Source organism: Eschrichtius robustus, chromosome 3 (assembly GCF_028021215.1).
Source record: "Eschrichtius robustus isolate mEscRob2 chromosome 3, mEscRob2.pri, whole genome shotgun sequence".
NCBI lineage: Eukaryota > Metazoa > Chordata > Mammalia > Artiodactyla > Eschrichtiidae > Eschrichtius > Eschrichtius robustus.
The window spans coordinates 75,423,569-75,433,863 of NC_090826.1; the positions used below are offsets into that span (position 1 = coordinate 75,423,569).

At 45.8% G+C, this 10,295-nt stretch overlaps 1 long non-coding RNA gene across 1 annotated transcript; it reads left to right on the top strand.

Moving 5' to 3' along the window:
• The first annotated feature begins 5,698 nt into the window (after positions 1 to 5,698).
• LOC137761144 (uncharacterized) lies at positions 5,699 to 6,710 on the top strand. The gene is made up of 2 exons (XR_011073396.1): positions 5,699 to 5,758; positions 6,624 to 6,710. It is a non-coding gene; the product is annotated as an uncharacterized lncRNA (long non-coding RNA).
• Positions 6,711 to 10,295: the final 3,585 nt, after the last annotated feature.

Below are 10,295 nucleotides of genomic sequence, written 5' to 3' on the forward strand. Positions count from 1 at the left end.
CTGCCAATGCAGGGGACACGGGTTTGAGCCCTGGTCTGGGAAGATCCCACATGCCGCGGAGCAACTGAGCCTGTGCGCCACAACTACTGAGCCTGCGCTCTAGAGGCCACGAGCCACAACTACTGAATCCCGCGCGCCTAGAGCCTGTGCTCCGCAACAAGAGAAGCCACCGCAACGAGAAGCCCGCGTGCCGCAACAGAGTGGCGCCTGCTCGCCGCAACCAGAGAAAAGCCCGCGCGCAGCAATGAGGACCCAACGAGGACCCAAAGCAGCCACAACTAAAATAAATAATAATGAGTAAAAAAAAAAAAAAGAGTTAATTTAAAAAAAAAAGAAAAAAGAAATATAATATACATATGGGAAGTGCATATACTGCAAGAATACCACGGAATAAATGTTCACAAACTGAACACACCTGTATAACTAGCACCCTGATCAAGGAACAGAACATTACCAGTTCCACCAAGTCCCTCTCTGGTTCCTTTCCAGGCACGACCCATCCCTTCCCCAAGCGTAACCACACACCTGACATCTTAACAGACTAGATTAGGTTTGCCTGTTTATGTAGCTTTTATGAAAAGAATCATACTGCATATACTCCTGTGAAGGGCTCGTTTTGTTCACCATTATGCTGGTGCGATCCATCCATGTCACTGACCTTCAGCTGATATTTAACAACATCTTTGAATAAATTAAGACCCTTGCTGCTGCCGATGAGACCATCCCTGTCGGCTTGAGGTTTTGCATGTCATACACACATTCACTCAATCTCGCCCTCACAACCCCTGGGCTTTCTCTAAATGGCTTGGTAAATGCCTGAAAGAGTTCCCAGACAGCCAAAATTCACCTCCAGATGCAGCTAATGATGAAAACCAGCAGCCCGGTGTTGAGAGGGCTTATGTGGGAGTGAGCAGAGGGGAGGAAGAAGCAGCAGCCTTCCTTTCGGATCAGCATCTTTGCAGCCACAGTTCGGTAAGACATGCCTTTTTAGGCCTCATTCACTCAGCCGAGAACTCAAATCTCAAATTCCCTGAAAATGAAGAATCATGACAAAGCACTGGTTTGCATTCCCTTTGCAAATGTTACTTTGAAAGTGGAGTCCAAACTACTTCCAAGTAAAGAGCAAAGCAGCTTTAACTAATATCGGCAAAGGGCCTAAGAAAAGAGATGTAGCTAATGTATTCCATCTGTTTGTTTGCTCTCTTGTGCCCTAAGACTCAGGACAAAATACCAGTTTGGCAAAGGAATTGTATCTACAGGGCAGGAACAAGGTACCAACAGGGCAAAGCTGGACACACTGTCCAACCTGGGTTGGCCACGTATGAACTTGAAATCCCAAACTTCATATCAGTCCCCAACCTCACTCCCACCACTAGCCTGGCAATGACAGGAGTATCTATTCCCAGAATGAGCTGTTAAACAGCAGAACCAATCTGCACGTTCATGTGGGCCAGTCATCGCTGCCCTGATTGGCTCAGGAGGCAACACGCAGGACTGCATTCTTGTGGTTTGCCCTTCCAGAAAGGCCTTTCCCGAGCACCACATGCTGCCTGCACTGGGTCCAGCAGAAGAGGGGGAGGCAAAGACGCTCCCTACGGCAGACTCTGTTTTACCAGAATAATACTGTGCTTTTTGCTTTGGCTGAAGTCATTCATTTTCCCCACATGGGCCTTCTCGCGCAAGGCTTCATTGCATGAGCTCCAAAAGACCTCTTCTCTATTTACCTGCCAGCCTGTAACAAATAATTATAGTGGCTGCCGGGTATCCTTCCAAACTGGTCGTGATCTCAGTTATTTTAGCAGCAAAAAAAGTTACAGAAAACCCAAGATAATCCCAAAATCATCCCCCAGCTTTCAGTTAGGATGTGGAAAGAGAGAAAAGGAAGAAAGGATAAGCATAGGAAAAGAAGAGCAAAGAGCTCGTGGGAGAAGTTGAAAATAAGTCTTCAATTCCAGAAAGAATATTCCATTTAAGTGCTGTATAAAGGTTTTCTTTGATGAGTAGTAGAGTACTGTATAAGGTGTGTTACTTTCTAGTGGCTTTTCAACCTTGTATGTATTTAAAGGTGTTTGATACCCATTGCAGACAAGGGGAAAGGGTGCACGCACTCCCACAGCGGGTCAGGGACGGGAAGGGTCTGCCAAGGCCATTGCCAACTCTCAGGTCATATCACTGGGGGCTGCTATTTCTCTGGCCCAGGAGCCTGTAGAGGCTACTCCTGGATACATACCACCCTGTTTGGCGCTATTCCACGGAATTATATCACAGTCCTTCCTGGAAACGTCTTTAAAAAGAGAATGGAGATGAGAAATGCCCACAGGGAACATTTTCATAGCGGTCCACAATCTCAACTGGCTGGAATCTGAAGAAGGCAAAAAAAAAAAAAAAAGAAAAAGAAAAAAAGAAAATGGAATGTTCACCCGAATGATTGAACAGAAGATAAGCAAACATCGGGTGACAGAACAAACACACAGGAAATATGACCTACCTACCCTGGGAAGGGCTGTAGTTCTTGAATTAGTCTCGAAATGGGGGGGAGGTTCTCACTGACTCTGGGGTTTTGAACCCAAGTCTGAGCAAAGGCTTCAGTCTTGATTCCTGGAAAGGCAGTATAGAGCGCAAGGGCCAAGGGCTTTTAGAGCTGGTCGAGTCTGAGAATCAGGCTCATGTGAATAGAAGTTCCAAGAACCAACAGTAGCTGGCAGCAGATAACCTCTCCAGGCTGGAGGATAGCCGAACCCTTGACTGTTAGTGCAAGAAGGTATCTTAGAGATGGCCCAAGCCCCAGTGCTTCACTTTACAGATGAGGAAACCTAGGTCCAGAAAGGGTAAAATCTCGTCCCAGGTCACAGAGCTGGGTAATGGCGCAGCTGCGAGCAGCAACAAGGTGAGCTGGCTTTCATTCCCATGCCTCAGCCAACGTGTAACCCAAGATCAAAGTAGTCGGAGGCAGAAGGAAGGGGAAAATTTATGGGTTTTGAGTCATTAGTAATCCTATCATTAGATACACAGTTGACATCATTAGCCAGCTAACTCTGCTACTGTCCCATGTCCTCAGTGCAAGAGGCAGTATCTGTTGCACTAAGGAAGGGACTATTATCATTAGCCATTTGTGGCAGACGTTTTTTTTTCAAGTTTAAGATTCTAGCAATAATACATATATATTCAATAGAAAGAGATTGATATAACACAGTCACTATCTAAATATACACCTTGATCATTTTATCATGTAGATCGAATGAGTGAACATTTGTCCTTTAATTCTGCCAGAAGAAAAAAAAAAAACTTCCTTTGAATTATACACAGAATGATGACAAAGTTATATGACTTGTAGTTTAAAAACAAAATTGGTTAGGTCCCCCTCCCCTTTTTCACATATATTAGTTTTTAAAAAGTGACTTGAGTCATAATGAAGCTGTTGAAAAAGCAGACACAAAGACAAAAGTCCATTCAAACAGCCTTGGCAGGATGAGGAAGAGTTTGTCCAAATGTGGAGTTCCTGGGTTGGGGCAAGGGAGAAGGGCATGCCTTGCTACGTCTTGACAAATGGAGATGCCACCGACATGAAGACAATCCCAAGCATATTTTAGGTGCTTATTTCTGAAGGCCCTTCAAGGGGCTGAGAAACTAGAACACCAGGTTGTGGGAGGATATAGACTTTTTTTCTCATTGTTTTCTAATGTAGGTTAGTTAGAACATCTAGAATACTGAAAGACCTCTTGTTTTCTATTCAAGGTAGATGAATGACAGTTACAGTCATTTAGGTCTAGAAGGACCTCAGAAATCACCTAATCCAGCATCTTCATTTTCCAGATCTGAAAACAGAGCCCCAGATAGATCCAGTAACTTGATCAAGGTTAGCACAAGCTCTCACTGTTTTGCCAGCCTCTACTGTGTGTATTGGAGAAGAGTGAGGGTGGGGAAGACAGCATTCCAACAGGTCTGTGAACCTTTCAAAATGCAAGCCAGACAAAAAGTGTATGCAGAGTACTTCCCTGGCAGATTTCAATCTACATGAATTAACTTGAAGATTTAAATGAAGATTTTAAAATGTTAAAATTATAATCATTACCCAGCCCTCTAAAAGTGTTCAGGTGTGAATACTCTGGAGAACGGTTTTCTGTTTTCTCAGAGGTGCTGGAGCCTATGAGGGGTTAGATGACTGCTGACAACACGGAGCCGGGGGGTGGGGGGGTGGTTGGAGACAGATGCTGAGAGGCCTCTCCCGGCAAGTGTCACCAAGTTGCCTCAACTAGGCGCCCTCATTGTTTGCAGCAGACCACCTTTCAATTCCTTTGGCAGCTGAAGTCTGTACTTTTCAGTGATGGTCCAGTCTGATGACAATTGTCCACAAAACCAAGGTTAGCCAGCACTGAACCTCCTTGGCTTCCCGCAAACGCTCTAGGCCTCAAAGCCCCAGAGATAGTTTGATGAATGAGCCCACACCCTTGGAGCTTAATAGGACTGCTATCACCACTCCACAAGGATGCCTACCATTTATGGAGCACTTACTGTATACAGTGCTCAAGACCTGTTATCTTGTTTCCTCTCAACATCAGCAATGCAAGGTAGGGGTAATGGCTCCCTGATTCAGAGATGAGGAAAGCAGAAGTCAGCCAAGGCTTAGTAACTCACCCAGGTAACTCACACGGCTAGTAAGTGGCAGAACTGGTTAAATTCTTGACTCTCAGACTCCAGAACCTCTGCCTCCTGGGTCAGGGCCCATGCAGGTAGAGCAGTACCCATGCACCCGCGTTCCAGATTTCAAGCTATTGTCAAAAGCCCTCTTAATTCTAATTTGTTTGGAATCCTGTCCTCTGAAACTTCATGTTTGTCATACATACGTATGACTTCCTTAGATTTCTCTGCAAATTTCTGCCAAATAAAACCATATGCACTTCCATAGCAACACTGCAACACAAATATGGTGTGTAATCTTTGTCCACTGAAGTACACAGCTTGAAAAGTTAAAAAAAAACCACAACTACATCTGTGTACAGTTGAACTGAACCCCATGGCAACAAATACAAACATAAACTAGGGTTCTTCTCTTTAAGACTTTTCTTCTCTTTTCTTTGCAGGCAATAATGTTAGAACATCAGAAACTGGGTTGTAACACTTGTGACTAAGCAGGGCCCCAGTTCGGTGACCGATGAGCCGCCAGGGCGGCGCGGGCCTCCCGCGGGACAATGGCCCCTGCCCGCCGCGCGCGCCAGACCCGGCCCAGGAGCCCTGGCCGCCAGCGCTTGACGTACGCGGAGCCCCGGGGGCAGTGGCCCGGGCCTCGTGGAACCCGAGAGCCGCTGGCAAGACGGAGCCGGGTCAGGTCCACGCTGGAGGCCGGGCGCGACCTGACCCGCAGGAGCGCGGGTAGCCGTAGGGGAGGGACCGGGGATGCGGGGACGTCCTTGCCTGCAGTCGCCGTGCGCTGCCTCCGCACCCCATTCATCCTCCCCACGACCGTCCCAGGGCGGTGTTGCTTTGAGCCACTTTTCCAAATGAAATCCTCCAGCCTCACGGAGGAGAGCAACTTGCCCAAGCAGACTCCGCTGGAAAGGAGCGGGGAAGGGATTTGAATCCAGGACATTTTTTTTTTTTTCTTCCGCTCTATTTCGCGTGGCTCCCGACTCCTAGGGCGCCAAGGAAAGTAATTTGCGCCCCTTCGCGCCTCGGGTTGTGATTCTTCTGGGAGCAGCCGCCGGGTGCACCTCCTGGGGAGCTCTGTGGGTGGAGACATCGGCTGCGCTGAGTGATGCAGGTAAAGGCGGGTCTGTCTGTCTGTGGTCCCTGCTTCTCTTCTCTTATTCTCCCTCCTCCCAGTGCCCCAGCTGTTTAAGACTTTCTATGTCTTGACAAATGGAGATGCCACCGACATGAAGACAATCCCAAGCAAACTCTAGGCAACTGGGGTTGTGCAGTGATTTGCTCACGTTTCCCCAGGGAAGGGTCCAGCACTCACCAGCTGATGGGGGTCGGGGGTGGATTTCACTGAGTAAATGCTATTCTCTGTGTTTCACATTCATGAACCAGAGAAGCTTGTTATGATCAGCTGCTAAAACCTGAACGCTCCTTGGCTGCTTCCTCACTGGACTTGTGCTGAGGTATCCAGTTGACTACTGAGGGGATGGGGGTGGGTAGGTTGAGGGACATCCAAGTGGTGATAACAAGAAAACCTCCCATTTCTGGAATACTTACTAGGTGACAGGTGCTCTGAGAAGCTCCTGATAACATTTCATCCTCACAAATCCGGGGAGGCAGATAGTATTATTTATTGTCATTTAACACAGGAGAGTTCCAGAGCTCTAAGGGGTAGTCTGTTCTGTCCAAGATCCTGCAGTGGCAGAGCCGGTTCTGCCCAGGGCTTCGGACTCCAGAGCCTGACCAGGAGTGATTTCCCCATAGAAGGGGGTGGGGGCCACTCAACAAAGACACACACAAGATTGTGCCGGGAGAGACCGCATTATTCCTCAGACTCTCAGGCAGACTTGAACCAGCTTTAGGATATGGTCGGGGAGGAGGAGGAGAGAAGTAGGAACACCCCCTCTTCTTGTCCAGATCCAAAGAGGGGATCCAAGGTTCAGTCAGGAAGGCTCTTTTTTTAATCAATTGTTTTTTGTTTTCAGAACTAAAGTGGAAATGACCCAGTGAGGAAGGAAAATGAGCACGGCCTGCACTGGTCACACAATTAAAACATATACGCTGGCCAAAGGTACATCACTCCTCCACCCATCTTTGGAGAGAGAGGGGCCCTTTTTGACCTGGAAGTCTATTAAAGCATTCCACTGGGGAATTCTCTGCCCCTTCTGGAGAGACACTGTGAGAAAACCTTGTTCTTTAGAATGCAGCCACACAAAGGGTTTTGTGCAAATACCAAGCCATGATTCTACAAATGCAAAGAAGCATTAGGGATGATATGTGAACAAAAGCTGGACAGAGGATGCATGCCCAGATGCTGTCTTGGCCAGGTTGCAATTTGAATGATCTAATGTTTTCTGGCTCCTTCTTGCTTTGCTTTTCCAATTTGGTTTGAATATTTGCATTGCTGTATTATTTTTCCCTGTACAATTGCTGTTGTCTGTACACAATTAGGTCATTTTCATAGTTGGGTGAGGAGATATGGCAGACTCGAGATGAGCTGCAGCTGGTAGCTGGTTCCCTCCTGGGATGTGTATTTAGATCCCCATCCCTTTGGTCCCAAAGACACTACCTGCACCCAGCATCTAAAAGTTTTAATGTAAGTCATCCAACCAAGTGGAAAGAACCACGACATCCACTGCAATGGATGGGTAAGCACATCTTGTTTCTATAAGTTGTGGGTTGATTTGCTGATCTAATCATACTGTTCCTTGGGCCAAATCTAACCCTGTATTGCTATGCTCCAGACAAAAGAAAGGACTGTTTCCTGGCGGCCTGTGGCTTCTTGGTCTGTGGAAGGTCTGCTGAGGTAGACCCTGGGCAAGGGAGAAGGAAAAGAAATTAACAGGGTGAGGAGGAAGGACCAGCTGCCCCCAGAGGTGAGCCCAGAAATGCATGTAGATGCTCAGGCCATTACAGAGGCTGGACTTTGAGCTAGGACTCTGAAGAGTGAGAGAAAGGGGATCCCAAAGGAACGGAGGCTTATTTGGCAGATGAAAGCTGATCAGGGCCATGTTCACAAAGTGTTCTGCAATCCCTCACTGGTGTAAACTCTCACTGATACACGCTGCACTGATAGAGCTTTCTCAACTAACTGGAGTTTGTGGCCCTTTGGGCAAGGCCAGGGCTAAAGTTTATGTTCGTGCTACCTTTGAAATAAGGGTGGGCTAAACAAATGGAAAGGACAGTCTGTGATTACAGTCACTGGGGAAGCCCCCTGACTCTTAAAGTGCTTCATAATCAGACATGACTGTACCCAGCTTACTGAATGGGCAGGACAATCTCTCTGGCTTAGCCTTCTCAGTTTCCTGCTTGCTTCCTCTCTCAGTACCTTAGATCTGAATCTGTGACATTGGCCTTGTTTCTCCTCTCTTCTTCCTTCTTTTTATCTAAACCACTCATTCACCACTCATTTACTAGATATTTGATCACCTTCGATGTGTCAGACATGTGCTAGATGCTGGGGTTACAAGTGAGTAAGGAGTCTCTGCTCTCACGGAGTCTGCAGTCTAATGAGGGACACGCCCCATGAAGTGTGATGGGTGTCATGTGAAGGGAAACCCACACTCAGGTGCTGAGTGATGGCTGAATGATGAGGCAGCCAACTCTGAGAGATGGGACACCTTACCCAAGCTCTCACAGAGGGCCAATGACAGGGCTGGAGCTAAAGAGCTCATTCGGGAGTAGAAGCCTGGCCTCTTGCCGCCACCTCCTTCCAGAGCCACACTCAGAATCTTCTCCTCTGGTTCGTTCTCATCCAGTTGCACGTGCGTCATACTCACCCTTTTCCCAAGACTGAGCTATTCCCATCTCAGTAAAATTCACATTTGTCACTAAAGCCAGATGTCCATTCCATCTCTAAGAACTGATGTGCTGATAACTTGAGCTGATAGACATATAAAAGTACTTTGAGAACTAAACCACAACACAAACCGAAGTACCAAAACTACTATCTAACATATTAATTCAATCAATGAATCAGTCAAGGGATCAATCATCAATCAATACTAGGTTCTGTGGGGGTGGGACATGTCTTCATGTACAGTATGGCCCCATCCCTAAAGGAATTTGTGGACAAGTTGGTGGTATAGGGTTAAGGAGGGAAGAAAGTCGGCATTTATTGAGTGCTTATTGTGTAGTATGCACTGTGCTACCTGCTTTTCCTTACAGTATTTCAGATAATCCTCACAACAATCTAGGAGGTCAGAATGATCTTTCTTAATGTATGGATGGAATGCCCTCCCCCAATCCCTGTCTGTTCAAGCACAATGTAGCATAATAGCTAAAAGCCTTGGAACAGGACTCAAACTTGAATTCGTATCCAGGCAGTGTCAATTACTTTCTGTATGACTGAGCAAATTACTCAAATTCTCTGTGCTTCAGGTATAAAGTTGGGGTGATAAGAATGGTGGCAATTTTATGCTTTGTTGTAAGGAGAAGGTGACCATACATGGGAAGTACTTGCCATAGTGCCCTGGTCCAGAGTAAGCACTAGATAAAAATTAGGTATTCTTATTATTATCCAGCTCCAATCCCTTTTTATCTGCAAAGCCTTCCCAGATCCCTCATCAGAACTGATCTCTTTTACTTCTGTGTCCTCACATCACTGTGGGCATGCCTCAGCACATTCTTATGTGTACCCGGTTATTAGTGTCTGGCACGGAAAAAACATTCAATAAATGAGGATAGTTGGATGAATGGATGTTTCTGTCTCCTAGAACTCTATCCCATGCTCATAGAAGGCAGGTAGTATTGTGTTTCTTGCTATAAGGCAGACTAAACACCCGGATAGCCTAAATAAAATACAATAAATATACTTTGAATGCATGGCCAAACTCTCATGTGAATTAGGGAAATCCTCATGGACACACACACACATACACACACATAAAGAGGGGCTGGAATTTAGAGTGGTAAACTGCCACTGAAACTCTGCTACTCTGGGAAGTCTGTCCATCTCAGTGACTTTGGGGTTTGGTTTCAGGGGCTTTACGGAGGACAGGAGACAAGGCTTAATGCCCTCAAAAGACGGTGAGTTGGAACTGAGACTTCTCATAAAAGTGAGACTCACAAGGGATACTACTCAATGAAATGGTAGACTAGAAAAAAATCCTATCTGCAGTGAAGAAAAACAAGAAAATATCTACCTTGGCCTGTGCTCATAAGATGTTAAAATCACAAACTTCCCATCTCACAGGTTTAGGGTTTGAATTTATATTATCTACATGGTCTGGGAACTTCAGCTGAAAATTAGTTTAAATTGGTCCCAGATTGGTAACATCTCAGAGCACCTGGCATCTTCACTGGAGGGATAGTCACCCAGGTCTCCTCACTGGAGTCTAACAGATAAAGCCCCACTGAACATGAGATCACAATCTAAAATTACAAACAACACGAGGACACAAGCTACCATGAATGAAACCTAGTAGAAACTACAGAACTAGACATTAGAACAGTTATCATATATGAAATATAAATTGCTTAAAATGTTTAAAGAAATAAAAAGGGGAAACAAAAACATGAAAAAGAATAAATAAAATCTAAAAAGATCTGGCAGAATTGAGAAAGAACCAAAATACTACTTCTGGAAATAAAAAATACATAATTATTAAAATTAGAAACATGGTGAATAAATAAAAGTAGAGCAGATACAGGTAAAA